This window comes from Corvus kubaryi, unplaced genomic scaffold (genome assembly GCF_017639235.1).
Source record: "Corvus kubaryi isolate FWS band 111438036 unplaced genomic scaffold, C.kubaryi_AGA036_p1.0 37300, whole genome shotgun sequence".
NCBI lineage: Eukaryota > Metazoa > Chordata > Aves > Passeriformes > Corvidae > Corvus > Corvus kubaryi.
The window spans coordinates 7,877,206-7,894,363 of record NW_024581093.1 but is presented as its reverse complement, the minus strand read 5'-3'; the positions used below and the strand labels follow the sequence as shown (position 1 = coordinate 7,894,363).

Below are 17,158 nucleotides of genomic sequence, written 5' to 3'. Positions count from 1 at the left end.
GGTTTTTTAAAGTACTGAACTCTTGGGTGATGTTAAATGCTGCTGCCTTTAAAAGCTTGACACAGTATCTTGCATTAAACTGGAGCAAAACCAGAAACAGTACCACCAAAAAAGCTTTTCAAATTCCAGACTTCTCCCACACTCTGAGAAGAACCTCCTCCTCTGTGAATCTTGAATCCAGTTTTGTGCAGCTGACATCAATGCAGAACTCTGCTGCTGAGGTCACTTGCCTGGCTCTTGAGTTAGCCATGCTGCATGTTTCTCCTACTTGCCTCTTAAGCACACTAGTGACAGGATCTTGCCAGCTGCTCTGCTCTGGCTTATCTATTGTGTCACTTGCTTTTAGTTTTTATTCTGAAGTACAGATGAACAAAGAGTCTTGGTGGTTTATTTATTGAGCTTTCTAACAAGCCTCTTTTGCTTTACCTTCCCTTGTGTTTAGAAGAAGCTGCCTCTAAATATTTCTTGAGGTCACCTTTCTTCCTTTCAAGTCCATCCTTTTGAAACTCTGATTTCCTGTGATACCTGTAAAGACTTTAGAGTGATTGAACAGTGCTTATCATGATGTTCACTTGTATTTTCCAGTCACTGTGTTCAGTTGTCTAAAAAGAAAATGAAATATTCTGTAAGCTCTTTAGAACAGAGACTGGCTTTTTGTACAAGTGTTTAACACAGCAGGGCCCAGAAATCCAGGCAAGGGCCTATAGTCCCACCTCAAGAGAGAAGGAAAAAAAAAATATTTCCAAGTATGAATTATTTTTTCATAGGAAGGTAAGTGTGGGATGCCTTCAGAGATCGTTTCTTCATAATGAAATGTGCATTAATGCTAAGAATATGCAATGATTTTTAATCAGGCTGACATGTCTACAATGCAAAGATCATGATTTTTTCATCAATGGTATTTAGTGCACCAGTAGCATTTATGTGAGCTAGAGGGGTCTGTGTGACAAAATGATTCTGCTGGAAAGCTACAATTATTCTGTAAACTTCAAAATCCAGAATTCAAGATGAGAAGAGGCTGAGAATTTCTGCATTTGATTGGCTCAGGCTGAAAGCTGTAGAAAAAGCAGTTTGTCTTTTATGCATTCTGTCAGCTACAACAATGCTAACCAAAGAAAGTGTCATCTCCCCAGAGTCTCTTTTCAGACAAATGTGCTATAGGGCAATAATGAATCTTAAAAGAAATTCATGATTGGAAAAAGCAGTGTTTTGCATATAAATGTTTCTAATGGAGCTATGAGCATCAGTCTTGTGCTCTATTACTTTGAAAAATACCATGCGAATCCTTGTAGCTTTTAGTAATTCGAGACATGAAAGATGTTATTTATTTTTATTTGTATTATGTTCCTCATAAAATATTAAATAACCCTTTGGCCAAAAGTACTATTAGCTCTTTGAGATTGTGCAGAAATATTCATAACTTGAAAAGCTTAAGTTGCTAATGGGTGACTTGGATAAACTCTGATCAGCAGAGAGCAATTCCTATTGATCTCCTAGACGGGAGTACCTACAGGTAGGTAGATTAAAATTTGTAAGGAAATATATACTTCTCCAGTATTGTTGACCTGATGAAATTTTTAAGAACAGAGTTATACTTCAAAGCCCCCAATAAGTGACTTAGATTTTAAAATTTTTTCTCTTAATTTTTCTCTTTGTATCATCTGTCATTTTCTTTAGGGCCTACACAGCACAGATTTCCAGCTCAACTCTTTAGCCATGGGGAGTAAAGTTCCTGACTGATTATATTTTATTTTAAGAGAATTAAGATCCCTGTAATTTGCTGGAACCTTAGAAGAAAAAACTCCCAACTCCAACTATGTTAGGAGTTATTAATCTAAAGTCTATTAGATCAGAATTAAATTAAAAATACCTTTTTTTCTGTATTGCATGGGAAATTGATGACTGTTTTAATTGTCCATCTTCATGCCACAGCCATACCCAAACTCTGCCCACAGACTGTCATCAGGAAAATGAAACTGTGCTGAGATTCCACTGCCACATGTGATTGAAACAAATTTTGACATTTCTTGGAAATTTCAGAAGCACATATACAAGCTGAATTCTGTGCATAGATTTTTTTGGACCAAGAAAATGTTTTACTGTTTGTACAAGCTTTTCCAAATTTGGCTGTTGAAAAATGCTACTCTTAATATTTCCTTTTAGTAAAGCAGGAATAAATGGTGACCTGCATATGGCTGTTTTTGTTTGTTTGTTGTTCCTCCTTGCAGAGCACATCTCCGGGGAATGACTGTTTCAGGATGATCTGACTGTGGAAGCGTCTGTGTTCCATTAAGATTTTGGTAGAAGAAGCAATCCAGCCTATTTAGCAAATGGAAGCTTTTTCCAATTGTCTTGTCATTGTGTTGCAGTGGTGTTGCCTGAATAAGTTATGATAAAATAAAGTGGGTTTGGATCCTAATAAGTGCAGGTAACATCAATAGGTTGTTTTCTGTGGTTCTGGAAAATATTTACAACAAGTAGTTTCATTTCTTCTTGGGTGTAAGTGTAACCTGGCTGTGTTGAGCATAATAGATATTTTGCCCAGTTACAGTTTTTCACTGGAAATAAACTTCTAAAATTTAAGTCAATCAGGAGTCCCTGGCACTTCTTGCGACAGGGAAGGGATGAGAAACTCAAATGAAAAGCCCTAATTGCTTTCTGTGTTATGTTTTTCTTTGCTATTAGGAAGTACTGTAAAAATGGCTGCGTGTTTCTAAGGCTTGTATGCAGTGATTCTCTTTTCCTGACGTAGCTGGACTCCAGTGGGGACTGCAAATATTTTTGCCTGAAGACAGAGCAGATTATGATGTGGCTTATGCTGGTCAGTGCTTATTTTGCTAGTGTTTGGCAGCAAACAGTATCTGGATACTAGCTACAAAAATAGTGTAGAACCCTTTGGGATGATAGTACTGATTCAGAAGTAAGAAGACTCGGATTTCGAGGTTTAATGCAAGTTTGAAACAGGAGCAAGTGCATCTGATGGACAAGATGAGCAGCTGGTTCCGAGTTGCTTACGTGTGCAGGCATTATTTGCTTTGCTTTGCCATATGCAAATTGTTTATCACAGATCTGGGTTCCAAAATAGAGTTTCTTTTGACTTCTTCTTTCCTCCCCTGGACTATTGTGATGATATTTTTATATGAAGTTTTAAATAAAGGAAATAATAAATTAATATCTGACCTAAATCTGCCTTTTGCTTTTGAAGTCAGATAGTCAGCCAATAAAAACCTGCAAAAAAGCTGGTGGTGCACTCCAACTTTCATAACCAGAGGAATTTTCAAAAGGTTAAAGGTTGTAAAAACTTGTAAAAGTGTTTGTTACTAGACTATATTTGTGGACTCTTAAGATTATGGTGTTATTTGAAATGTCTGTGGAACTACTCTTTTTGTGACAAGTCTTTCATGTTCTTCTCAGAAACATGAGAGAATAGCAAACACTCTAGAGAGGGGGAGCAGAATACATGGGGAAAGAAGACATGTTCAGTTTGTAGTAAAGATTTTTTTTTTGTTCCTGAGTATTAGAAATTCACTTATAACTGTATCAAAATTTACCAATATTTCACATTCCTGAATTTTTGCCTATTAGCAATCACCAATGTATTCTTCATTCTTTACAGCTTGTCACTGAAAATTAAAAAATATAGACAACATTACAATGTTCCTTACAATGGTCCTTATTGATTCTAATCTCTTCAGTGTATTGTTTTAGAATCAGAAATGCAAGGGTTTTCATGTGACACATGACCAGATGAATACTTTTCCTTAATATGGTATACCTTTTCTCACTTTAATAGTGACATCTCATATAACTGGCAGATTTATAGTTACTGTTCAATCGTAGAAATTACATGAGTTTCCTATTTCTAATCCCTATTTGAGATAACATTCTGTGTAGCATGCTTTCCTTTCCGTAGTAAATCCTATTTCAAAGATTTGGCTGGTTTCAGAAATTAGTTCTGCTCCATTGTTAACTTCACAATTCTTTGATTTCCTTTGCTGTAAATCTGACTTCTGAAAAAATCTGTTGTTTTTCAGACAAAGGCAAAATAATATCTTTTTTTTTTACCTTTTGCGCATGGAACTTCATTCATACTCTTGCTCCTCTTTGTAAAACATGGTGAAATTTGATAATAATTAAGTTTTGGGGGAGTGAAATTTACTTAATTTAGACTGCCTTTATGCTAAGCTGTGGTTCCTCAAAAATGCTGAAGAGACTTAACGTACTGATTGTAAGATTTAGGGACTGGGAGATCTGGATTCTTTCCCTGATGTTACTTCATGTTTTCTCTATGTGTCATGTTGAAATCTTGTTTCCTTCTGCCTTTGGAAATGCTTACAAATTATCCCTGGAAAATGTGCTGATTTATAGATGATAGACAGTGCACACAATGTTTAGCTTTGAGTTTAGGTGCTTGAGTTGTGCGAGGCCTTGTGCTGTCCCCCTATAGGAAAACTGTTGTCTTTGAATATTTTTAACTGCCAGTACTTTCTGAAAATATAAAGACATTCCTTAGATATACAGGTGTTTTTCTGTTCATGATTGTGTTTTTCTACAGTTTAATTAGAGCTGAATTTTCAAACTGGCATGGGTTTATCAGAACAAGTGACCTTTTCTGCTGGTGTCTTCAAGACAACAAGGACAAAGAAACAGGTGTTCTGGCAGAAAGTTCAAAATGGAATAATTCAAAGTAGTTTCAAAGGCCGAGGGAAACATACCGGTTACATTTCTGTGAGTAGTTGTCAGCTTGTGTAGCTTTGTGCAACTACAGCATAAAACTGTTGTGTGCACAGCATCTGAGTTAATCCTCTGCACTTTTTCTTTTTTTTTCCCATTTCAGTGGAAAGACATGAGTGCTTCTGTGAGAACTGTATTTCAACTTTGTAAGTCTGAGTAAAAATAGTTGCTTTACAGAGGTCAGAGCAGTCTGCCCTGTTATGCCCAGAACACTTCTTGGATATATTTGAAGGCAAAGAAGAGCACAACACATTTGGCTGTGTCTTTAATCACTTCAGATGATGCTTAAACTGAGTACGCTCAAACGTAGAACAGTTTTGTTCGGAATAGGTTTTGTCCACACATAATTGCTTGTAAGAGATGCAGTTGCTAATGTACAGCACAGCTGAATGACTGCCAGCTCCTCACAGGGACTTGTGGCACCAGAAAGACGTGCTTAATTTATCACACGCGCTTTATATTACTTTCATTAGAAAGGTGGAGCAGTTGGCCAATGACTGTCTACATTTACTCCTTGATGTCAGGTGGATATTGATGTGTTGTTAACTGCTGCTTGTGCTGAAGGCAACAAATAATCAGAGCTGAAAGAAAATAGGAAGAAACAAGGTATCTAGGGAAAGGGAGCATTGTAGCATTATTTAGAAACTAAAGCAGACATCAGATACAAATAAAAGTTGCAGTTTACAAAAGGTTACTTTTGTCTTCTGCCTTGTTTGCTCAGGTGAACTGTGAGAGGAAGTGTAAAATATTATGGAAATCAGTGTTTTTTCAATCCTTAAAGACCATTAGAATTATGAATACCAAGCTTTTGTGGAATGATGATAAGAAATAATTAGTTTTCCATTCTTGTGTCCTGCTTATATGTCTGCGGTAAAAGTCTCACTGTGTATTTCTTTAGCCTTAATCCAAGAAAAGGTAAACCAACTTCATATATAACAGATTTTGGATAAGTACTGAAAATGTTACTTAGAAATTCCAATACTTTAAAAAAAATTAACTAATATTAGTGTTGCCCTATAACAGAGGAGGCACTGAAGGGTAAGTGGAACTCAACATTTCACGTTAGATAGGATGAAGGGAAAATATACTATAAAGGGTATACATGTATAATCTAGGCATAGACTGGCAAAACAGCACCATTCCATTGATACCAATATGATGTTGATTGTGATTGTTTTGATGCAAAGTTGGGGATTTCCCACTGTATACCTTCCTTTTTATAAGAATCAACAAGTAATATGGTATGATTTTGCAATTTGTTTTCTTTTTTCAGAGTTGTGGGAGACTTGCACATTCTGTTTTAGTAGGGTGTATGAGAGACTGACATGCATACTTATATGGATTGGGCATATGCAATTAAATACATAACATTGGTTAAATTTTAGAATTGTTTTGGTTTTTTGGGGGGGGGGTTTATTTTAATTTTTTGTTTTAATCAAAAAAACAGTTGTAAGTAGCTCTTGTCAATAGGTAAATGTATCTTCCAGATGTGTTGGTAGACTGTGGCTAGCCTGTACAACAAAACATAAAAAGTCCACATTAGAAATTTGTATTTTAACACCACCTGAAGATAGGTGCCAATTTTTTTTTCTGCAGGCCTGCAGTTGAAATAAGCTGCATTGATAAATCTGCAGAGAAGTTAAGAAGTGTAGTAATTTCTGTCATTACTGGATTACAAAGCAAGTACTGTCATATCAACTGCAACGAAGTAGTATCTCTCCAGTACTTTTTGTTTAAATCTGCTTGGTGTTTATGCCCATGCCACATGCTACTGTTCCTGGGTATAATGAATTTTGCCCTTAACACTGCAAGGAAGGCACATTTCAGAAGATAGTTAAAGTTCTTTGTATATATGCAGAATTATTCTACTAGGTATGACTAAGCCTATTATAAGTGTCAGGTATTTCTGTATATGATATGGCTCAGAAGCTGCTTCAGTGTAGGTCAAAAACAAACAAGAATGTGTAGTCTAGCTACACTTGTGCTTTCGTATTCCAAATGATGACTCAGTGATATTATGGTGTACTGTGGAAATGTGCTCTGACACGTGGTCATCCATCACTGTGAGCCTGTGATCCCATAATAAGAAGTACAGAGATGAATGTTTTATTACAGCAGGGTAGCTTCTACAATTATATATGTAATGAGAGAGGGAGCAAGGGGATTGCAAAGTCTCCATCTTTCTAGAATTAATATGGAACTCAAATGACCTAAAAATGAAGAACATTATGATCCTGGAAAAATTAGCTGGCTTAAGTTTCATTCTTCCCCCCATCATGGCTTGTTAATGAGGAAAATCCTTTCCATTGCTATTTTGAGCAAAATGATATTCAGCAAGAACAGAGAGTGCTCATATCTCCTAGATGACACTGAACCCTCCCAACAGCCATACAGAATAATTTTATCTCTGCAATGAAATGTCTGTAGTTCACACTATGGTTGTTTCACTATGGTTTGTAGTAGTGAGGTAGCTCCTTTCAGTAGTTGGTTCTTTGTGTTCTTCACCTTAGAAATTACCTATAAGACAGGAAGAACAGCATGTCTATGTCTGCTTGATTCCGCTTTCTGTCCTGCTCTTGTGCTTCCCGAAATTCACAAGCATGGTCTGGTATAGAAGGTGATTACTCCATAAGTCAATACTGTTTTTCTTAGTAATTTACAGTTATGAATGGTGGGAAAGTTTTCATTGTTATCTGTTCATTCTCTCAAATTGACTAATGCTGACCAGTAAAACCAGGTTTGACCTGAGTATCGGGGAAGAGTAATGTTAGGAAAGCTACCCACAGTGACCAGAGTAATTCCATTTTGTTGTTTGCTTCTAATTCAACACCAGTTCTGGATATGGTAAACAGAGCCACTGATTCAACTGTGTAGCCTTTAAAATCTGGTAATGGTCACTGACCATACATGGTGGGAATTATATACCTGATTATGCTTGATTTAGTCAGTAACAGAATCATTAATTTCTTAAGGTGCAACAGGACAACTAACAGCCTGCTACAGGTTCTACAGCTGTCTCCTGAAATGTTAAGAGTTCAAAAGGCCTGTAAGGTCAGGGAGTAGGGCAGTTTAAAAAAACCAGACAAATACAGGAACAACTCATATTGAAGAAGGGTCATGGAAAGGAAGGAGGAGATGATTATCTACCCAGCATCACAGTTTATCAGGGACACAACACTAATGCAGCTAATCTGTATAAACCTATTACAGATAGCAGCTAAAAATGGGGGAAAGGCATGCTCCTGAAACCTGGGAGCAAGGAGAAATCCACCTAGTTGTTGAGTTGCTACGGATGGTACTTGCCAATGTGAGCACGTCGCAGTCAGTGGATAACTCAGCAGATACCTTGCTGATTTTATAGCTGACATTTGGGAGGGGGCAAAGTGGCAGTAATGCTCCTCATGTCTGTTGTGTGTCATTGTATTGTCACTGTGCAGTGTAATAGGAATATGATTTAGGGAACAGCCCTAAATTCATTGAAATTCATTGAAATTCATTGAAATTCATTGAAATTGATAGGTATTTTATTTATCTGCAACTGTGCACTCAGGTTAGGTCCTTTAGTGTCCCCTTTTGTAAAGCAATTAAACATTCTTGAGCTGTCTTTAAGCTTGTTGCTTTCCCCCATTGAACTGTTGTCAGGAGAAAATCAAACATAGCATCTGTTTCTCATTGACAGAATTAATAAAATAGAATGCAAACAGGATACAGAGCAAGTGTAATTTCAGCACTACTGTTATACATCATTCTTGCCCAGCAATGGAAGAGGCAAGTCAACTAGATATCCTGCAACAGCCCTCAAGATGAATTCCTTTAAGTAAAGCTGTCAATTTTGTCATTGCATCTCAAGTTTCTATCAGAAGTTCTAATGGAAATATATGTAGCTTCTGTTGTCTGTTCTCTCACTTTAAGGAGAAGGACAGAAAAAAGGGTCTGATGCCAGGGTTGCTAGATTGATGTCAGAATTACATGTTCCACTTCAGGGACTTGCATACTTGGTTGCCTGCCTGCTGTTAAACTTAACTGGGAACTTTAAAGGGCTGTTAAATTTTGTGGAGGTGCTTGCAGGGTTATACCATCATTTTTCTTCTGCTCACTGCTTTGCTCTGTGATGATTGCTAAAACATTTAAGACCCTAGTTTGAGCCATCTGGTAGATAGACTTAATATTAAATTGTGGAACTGACTGGGTGCTCAAATCAGCAGATAATATTTTGAATGGACATACCAGTAAGTTCAGACCAAGAAGGAAGGAGTACAGTATAGAGTTAGAGGCTTTTGAGAGCCTGTCTTTTAATTAAAACCCCTCCTCCCAAAAACCATAATATGCAGAGTTGAAATTTAATCAGCTCATGTTAGTTAGTGCCTTATCACTGAATCAGTTTTTTTGGCAACAGAACCAAACACTGTGGGAGATGGATATGAAGGAATTTCCACTTAGAAAGTAGAGCATTTGAGATAAGTATTACAAAATTACTGTGGATCTTTAGGGGAATAAGTCCATAAAAACTTTGGATTTACTGCTTTTTTTTATTAATAAAATGTAATCACTGTCTTGCTATAATAAAATATATTAAAATGCTGCTTAAAGTATATCTTGTTAACCTCTCAGCAATCCTAGACATTTTAGCAGTGAAATTAACGTTTGTTTAGAGCAAATAAAATTTTCAAGTTAGAAAGAGCTTATAGAGAGCTACAAGCTATGCAGGATCGTTTTTCATCCATTTTTCTTTTTTACCAGAGTAATTAGGCAAGTTGCCAGGCAGCACAATGGAAAAGACATTTTCTTTAATAGAATGTGTTTTTACAGGCACTGCTGGACACATACAGACATCTCCTGTATTTTTCTTTCTTGTGATGCTCTCTCCATGCTTGTATTTTCAATGGGAAAGACTTTAGGTCATTAATTAATTTTTTTCTAAGTTATCTACAGGCTATTTGGGGTTTGAGCCATGTCAGTTAGTAAGACAATTGCTCACATTGGCCACAGTGTTTCTGGGGTCTTTTTGGCTTCGAGGTACCATGAGGATACTTGATATGGAGCAATGTTAACTAGGATGCAAAGAACATTCTGGAAGTAACACATGCAAGTAACTGTCCTGCATGTTTTATAGCAATGTAGGCATTTGCAGGACTGTAAGAGTGCTTCTGCAGCTCAGGTACTCACCTCTGTAGCTCCCTCTGATCTCCAGCATGAGTCTATATGAAGAAAAAGTACTTTACTGCAGTAGTCCTTAACTCTTTGTTTTATATTGATTTTCTATCATTTTAGGACTGGCTGTGTTTTCAAGAATATTTTCTTTGGCTGAAATGGTGAGCGCTTTTTGCAGACAGCCAAGCTGCAGAGAAGGTTTTTTGTGTTCTCTCTGGTTTAAAAGGCTGTGACACCATTTAACTCCTGCTACTGACCCATGGTACGTGAGATTTCTAGAACCTTCAGTGTGATTTTTATGGTATTTCTGATTTTATTGAAATCTAGTCTACATGTTGTGTGGATTTGGTAGCATCTGTTTTTCATTCTGCTACTGTAGCTCAACTGATAGAATATGAATTATCAAATCTGGAGTTGATTTTAAAAAGATCAGACTCTCAGCATTAGCAATTCACTTAGTAGTTGGAGGTACATTTAATTTCCTTTAAATATTTTTAAAGCCTAAGTGTAAGCTTTCAGATATAAAATTTGAGTTGTTTGGAATTAAGTTGGTAGGAAACTGATAATTTGAGTTTAACCAGATTGCTTTTCATGGGTTTGAAATGCATGACCTTGAAAAGATTTTGTATTGTAGGCTTTCATCAGCACTAGTAAGCTGTTTAGCAGAAAGCAACCTCTTCTCTTCCAAAGTCTGTTTTGAAGTCAAAAGTCCTCCTTCCAGTGGCGTAAATATTTTTTTTTTACTCTAGTTCAGTGAGTTACTTAGCAAAAATTACACCTCTCCTATTGTAGAGGCAGCTGTCTTTTAATGTTTATTGTGCCTTTTAATTTAGACTCTAGTCCCAGTTTGTGTTAATGTAGCCTTTTCAGGAGGGTAAAATACAGAATACAAAAATGTATGTTAGGTTTAAAAACTTTAAAGGCTTTTCTTGGGTTGAGAAAATTTTGTGTTAGGTTTTAGGACTTTACAAACTTGTTTTGGATGGAGCAAATTCTGCAACTAATTGCATCCAAAGAATCTGTGAGACTACTGGTTATTGACAGAGCTCCTTTTTTACTTTCCATTTCTATAAGTGAAATACAAACATTTTGCATGATTGCTGCCATCTTCCAGAAAATCTGTGCTTCTTTTTGTTTGTGGGATGAGTTGAGTGGTTTTGACCATTTTACATGAGCTCTACAGCACTTGAAATCTTTTAGTCACAGCATGGTAATAAGTGGCTGTGGTAGGTTTGATTTCTGTACAGTCTCTGAATAACTGGAGTCTGAACAAAGTATGTGGTGTGTACATATGATTTGATGTACTAATACAAGTAGTAATAATAATAATAATATACAAGCTGGTGCATAACTTGTTCCTGCTGAACTAAAGGGAATTAACTTGAGGTTATAGAGGAACCATTTTCCTGTGACTCTTAATTGCAGATTCAGTTGATACTTTGGCTAATACACTTCCACTGCTTGGCTGTGGGAGGGGCATGACCTCATAAAAGATCCTCAAAATTACAGTAACACAATGGAACCTTAGGGACAGGAATGCCTCCTTTACAGAGGTTGTGCTTGTTCTGCCCTGTGCTTGCAACCTCAACCCTTCTGTGAGCTGCATCAGAAAATGCTGCTGGGAGAGGATGGGATCTGTAGTTCCAGACTGTTTTCACTCTTCATTTCTAGTTACAGGCCAATTTCACCTGATACATTTAGACCTGGGACAGTGCAGTTAAATAAAGGTTTTGTTCAAAATTATTTCAGAATTTGCATTCTAGACATGTTTTGTTTTGTTTTTTTATTAATATATTATATAGATTAGAATTCAAAGAGATTTAGTGGGGAATTGAGGATGTTTTTATATGCTAAAGAAAGTGATTTTATTATTAATGTTTCTAAGAGTAGGAAAAAAGATCTACAGTTAAAAATGAACTGCATATAGAAAACTACGTTTGAAGTTGCAAGTAAAGAAGATATTTAAGGTTTTGTTCATGGAAAATACAGCACATCTTCCACTACTCAGCTTCATGTGTATAATATACTGTCTTACTTGAAGATCTCTGTTGGGGTGGAACAATTTCTCCTAGAGTATACAAACCTTAATATTATTGTTTGGCACACAGCCTGGTGAAGGACCTGGGAAGTGTCAGAAGTTTGGTTACTCAGGCTGAAATTTTTTCAATTTCTTGCTTAATTTGTATTAGTGATCATATAGCACATGCTATACAGGCACGTCTGTGTGTGCTATATACCTGCTGACATAATTTTTTATTGCAGAGTGTCTCTACCTTCTTGATATAAAGTGATCTTATTGACCTCAGAAAAGTAAATTAAAAAATAGTTGTGAGTCATGTTACTGTATTGAAAGAAAATCCTTATGTGCTATTTTGCAATCTAATCACAAAGGCTTCTCTTTACAAAAAATAGGACTAATACTTGAATATTTGTTCCATCTTCATTCCTCCCTACCATTTTCCCATGTTTACAAATGTGTTACAGACCAAGTGTTGATTTTTTAAATCAACTTTTGTGATCCTTTCATGGGCGATGTTCTGTTCACATAGATTGCAGCTGGCAAATGAGGAAAATGGGTCACAGCCAGGGAAAACTGTTCATAGGCCCCAAATATCTAACTTGTATTTGTCTGGTTGGTAATTGGTCAGAAGAACCACTTCAGTGATTCCTTCTAAGGAGCAATCTGAGAACTGAGATACAACAGCAGCAGCAGCAGCTGTTCTTGTGGCCCTCAATACTGATGGAAGTTGTTCACTGTTCCCTTCAATCTCAAAAAGATCAACCAATACATTCTGGCAACTTTTCAGCTTGTAGTGACACCATGTGCGTAGATATTTCATCCAAAAATTAATCTGAAATTGAAGTTCAAGAGAGTGCTCAGTCCCTGTTAGACAGCTGATGTCTAAATCTTTGCTGTTTCTTTCCTCTTCTGCCTCTGGCTTTAAAATGCTGCTGGGAAGGCTCAGAAGCTTGGTAGTTTTCCAGCCAGTAGGATGAAGTGGTAGCTGCACTGGAGCAGTTCCTTAGCTGTAGTTTCTGAGCCCAAGGTTACTCTATTCTTGTATTTTACTGTATTAGGTGGAAGTTTTGTTCAGACTTAATACAAACAGGAAGGACCTTCCCTATATAGAGAAGCTGTTTCATTAAGTAACTTATTTTATATCTCTCTTCTATCTATGTGAAATGTAATAATTTCTCAAAATTGGCAGTCACCTTAAAAATTATATACAAAGGCATTTTGTTATTTTAACTATGAAATATACAATTGGATTATTTCAGACACCTATGAACCAATTTAAAATAGAAAACTAATAAGCACTTTTCATTAAATCTATTGGTATTTATTGACTGATAGCTATGTGTGAATACTTACATTTTTAAGGAGAAAAAATTCTTTCATGCTTTCATTTATTAAAAAAATAGTTTAATAATCTTCATTTGTTTGACTCAGAGGTGGCTCTTTTTATTAGAGATTTGCTGTCTCATTTTTGAAAAGCCCATTGTTTGCTTCTGAAAGGTTCTTAATAGAGCTTTAAGAGGAGACTAAATTTGAACAGCCAGAAATATTTGAATAAAAAGTTTGCTCATTCTCACTCTGGGTTGTTTAAATTTTAATCTTTAGAACTGCAGCAAGATACATGAAGATGTCTCCACTCTGCCTCTGCTGCAACTTTAGCCTTTGAATTTATTCTCTACAGCAAAATCTTGTCTGTGCTACGGATTCTCTATCAACATAATTATTATTTGTGTGTTATACACATCAGAATTCTACTTCTGAAATGAGATATTAGGAAATCTAATTTCTTTTGACTTGTAGGGAGGAAAAAGTTATATACTTAGGTATTTTACACACAGACTATTCTAAAAATGTTTGAAATACTGTATTGTTGTGATTCTTGTATTAACTTCTATTTGATCAAATTGATGTTGAGTTATTCCTCAGTAACTTTGAGTTATAAAAATCTAATTTCTGGTTAAGAAACAATAGTCTTACTTATGCAGAAACAAGAGAGGACTGAAAGAAAGCATGAAACATTAAGCACCAATCTTACATCCTGTTTAGGCGAGGGTTTTTTCACTCCTTTTCAAGGTCTTGGTAACAGTGCATGAAGAACCAGGCTGAGTTAACTGGGTATTTTTTCCTGAGGAAGCTGCACTTTTGTTTTATTCATAAATGTGAAAAAAATTGATTAGCACTTTGGCCCTAGCTAATAGTTAAAGGAAGGGTTGCAAACACCCGAGTTCTATCTATGTTTCCTAGTTGGGGACCAGAAATTTGTCATTGCTTAGTAAATTTGATGTGCAGGGAACTCATATGCAGTAAAACAAACTGTATGATTATATTTGTAACAATGTCACTAATTCCATGTAGTATGAAAATGGAATTGTATGCCTGATTGCACATGGGAAGTATAAATTAAAACTAAGTCTACTGGTCCAAATGTTTGACTGTTCACCAGCTGATGATGAGCAGGTGCTTTATAGCTGTGTCTTCCCAGCCTCTGCACAGCTGAGAAAAACAGCAGTTACCATTTCCCATCTAAACCCAGTTCCTATTGAAGAATATTGTAGACAAAGGAAATAGACCTTCTTGATGATTTTTACTTCCATGGGTTATGTAGAAAATATGGATCAACAGAAAGCAAAATAATTAGCTGAATAGGGGTTTTTTCTGTTTATCTCCCACCTTAAGAAAAAACAATTTTGAACCAAAATTAATGAAAAATTATACTTTTGTGTTTTCAAAATTAAATATTTAGGGATTTCATTAAAAATTCTTTTTTTCAGTTATTTTCTGAAGAAAACTTCTAAAATCAAAACACAATTATTTAAAATTATTGACTTTGAAATTAAATTATAATACAAGGGGCAGAGAGTTGAAAATTTTTTACTTTTGAGGAAATATTTCAGTATTTTAGACCTTTTGCTGACCTGTGAAAATAATTCCATACAGAGATTTTCACAGGAGTTCACAGAAAAGAATCTTGCATATTTTAGACTTATTTTAAAGCCCAGACCCAAATATATTTTCAGATGACTGTGTAGCCATGACAAAAGTGAGATCAGTGCTTGCTGCAATAGTGAACCATGTCTAAATTTTGATTGTGGACAATTTATTAGTAGTTTGATCTTATGGAAACTAGTAATTTTGGCCAGAGTTGTACAAAACAGTAAGAGGCAGTGATGGCTCCATAAAGGTTTGTCTTGTCCATTTTAGGTTGGCAAGAACATTCAGCAAGGCAGGGAGATGGTGAGGAGAAGAGTGAGCTCTGGAAATCTGAGAGGGCTGTGAGCAAGAGCCACAGACAGAACTTGAATCTAAACATTGGTGTGAGGGTGGAAGTGAGCAGCTCTGTCTGAGTAATGGCAAGGCTTGAAGTGGGGAGGGGGGAACAGATCTGCTTTTTCCTGCAGGCTTCACAGGGCATGTTTTAGCTCTCCTGTCACTTAAGGGCAGAATTCTCTCATCTTTCTTGAATCACTTTCTTGGTGCTTTTTTCAGTGCACACTGTGTTTTGAAATTTACAGTGGGGTGGGGTTTTTTTGGGGGCAAGGATATGTGTGTTTGCTTTCTTTGGGAAATGCTGTCTTTTTACAACTTTTTAATTACTTTTTTGCATTTAGTTTCTCCTACAGCTTGCTTCATTCTATATTGGGTACTGGTTTCCTATTTTGTCCTATTTTGGCTTAATTTATTTTCTTCCTGTTTGTTTTGCTCATAATTTTGCAGTTGAAGTTTTCCAAAGATCTTTACAATAGGCTCACAATTTTAAAGTATTTTTTGTGTTTGGAAACCATAATGTTTGTGTATAGGGGGGTCTCTTCATCTCTCGAAAGTTCACAGACATTGTAGGCTTGAGTTATCAATAATCAGCTCAGCCATACTCACAGTCAAATGTTAAAATTGTATTTGCAGGTGTTGCTTGCATAAAGCCAAATGTAATCACTAGAGAGGTCAGAGGAAATGGGATTCACTTGTATGTGTACCGGGTTCACAACTGACTGCAGTGATGAGCAGCAGGACTCTTGTATGTCCAACTGCTCCCCTGCAGAAAGTCTTAGAATGGTTCTCAAACCTGTCGTCAAAAGTTTGTCCTGTTATTGCAAAGGGTGAACTTGTCCCGTGTAGAAGAGTACTTAAATCACAGTTGGTAGTCCCAAGCTTCCTATTTTCTTTAAAGTCAGATTTGACCAAAATATTAGCAACCAGCATGGCTTTTTCCTTTGCTTAACCACAGGGTACAAATCTCAGGTTTTTAACTGCTGCTAATCCGTTGCTGAATCCCACTGAGGAGAAAAGGTTGCTGCATAATGATTTCCAAATAGGTCTTTAAAATTAGAAAGCAATATGTTTATTGGGAAATTACACAAAGTTCTTCTTGTCTAGTATTAAATTTGAAAGCTTTGCATTAGAAATACCTTGTGGAGCATTAGTTTGTCCATGCTGCAGTACTCTTCAGACAGAAGTTATTTTCAGGGACCAATAGCATATTCATGGTTTTGTGAGGAAACGCTAAACTGCTGGGGTGGGGAAAGTAACTTAGTTTTGTTTTATTTTACAAATCTTCTCAAGAATTTGGTAATGGAATGTGTTCTGGAATGTTTACACCAAGTAGCTGTGTAATCTTGATAAAAGTAGGCTGCAGGGAGGACATTTTTTCTTTTCAAGAAAGCTGTTTATAGCTCTCGAGTCTAGAAAGATTGGTGCATGAAAATTGACTTGCAGAAGCAGAGATGAGTACTTATAAGATAAAAATCTGTGTTAGTAGCATTGCAGAAACCTTTTCTTCCTTAAAGTCTTCTATGAATAGTCACGTTACTATTAAATGTTCATAATCATTTATATATAATCTTTCTTCCTTTAACAGCTGAGTATAGAACCGTTCTTACCTTTGGTATGCTGGTATTGCTAAAATCAGAAGTGTATGTGCTAGGACCTGGTGTGAATATTCACCTGTGTGATTCCTGTTGATGTTAATAGAAAAACAGAGCAAACTTTTTTAGGAGCCGCATCTTCAGCCCAGCAAAGTCAAGAATACATGTTCCTGATAGACAGGTGTTGGAAGGTGCTGTCTTCCGCTGTGGCCAGCCTTCAGGGAATTCCATGGGCTCTCTCTATGAGTACAGCAGGACGTGGCTGCAGTCAGGATCTCTCTGCAAAACTGCAGTAATTATCTCCAGTATCAGTAAGCTGAGGGGATGTGCTGAAGTCTGCTGCTGAGAGAGGAAGGTGCTGAAATATCCATAGTTGGCTGCTGAATATGGCAAAGAG

At 36.4% G+C, this 17,158-nt stretch overlaps 1 protein-coding gene across 2 annotated transcripts in view; it reads left to right on the top strand.

Moving 5' to 3' along the window:
* The window catches only part of SMPD3 (sphingomyelin phosphodiesterase 3), a 104,760-nt gene that overhangs the window by 19,147 nt on the left and 68,455 nt on the right, over positions 1-17,158 (top strand). The window contains exon 2 of one of the 2 annotated variants that reach the window (XM_042027458.1): positions 10,006-10,147. The exons of the other annotated variant lie outside the window; for it this stretch is intronic. The gene's annotated coding sequence lies outside the window, so the exon portion shown is untranslated. The remainder of the gene's footprint in view (positions 1-10,005; positions 10,148-17,158) is intronic. 2 annotated transcript variants of the gene reach the window in all.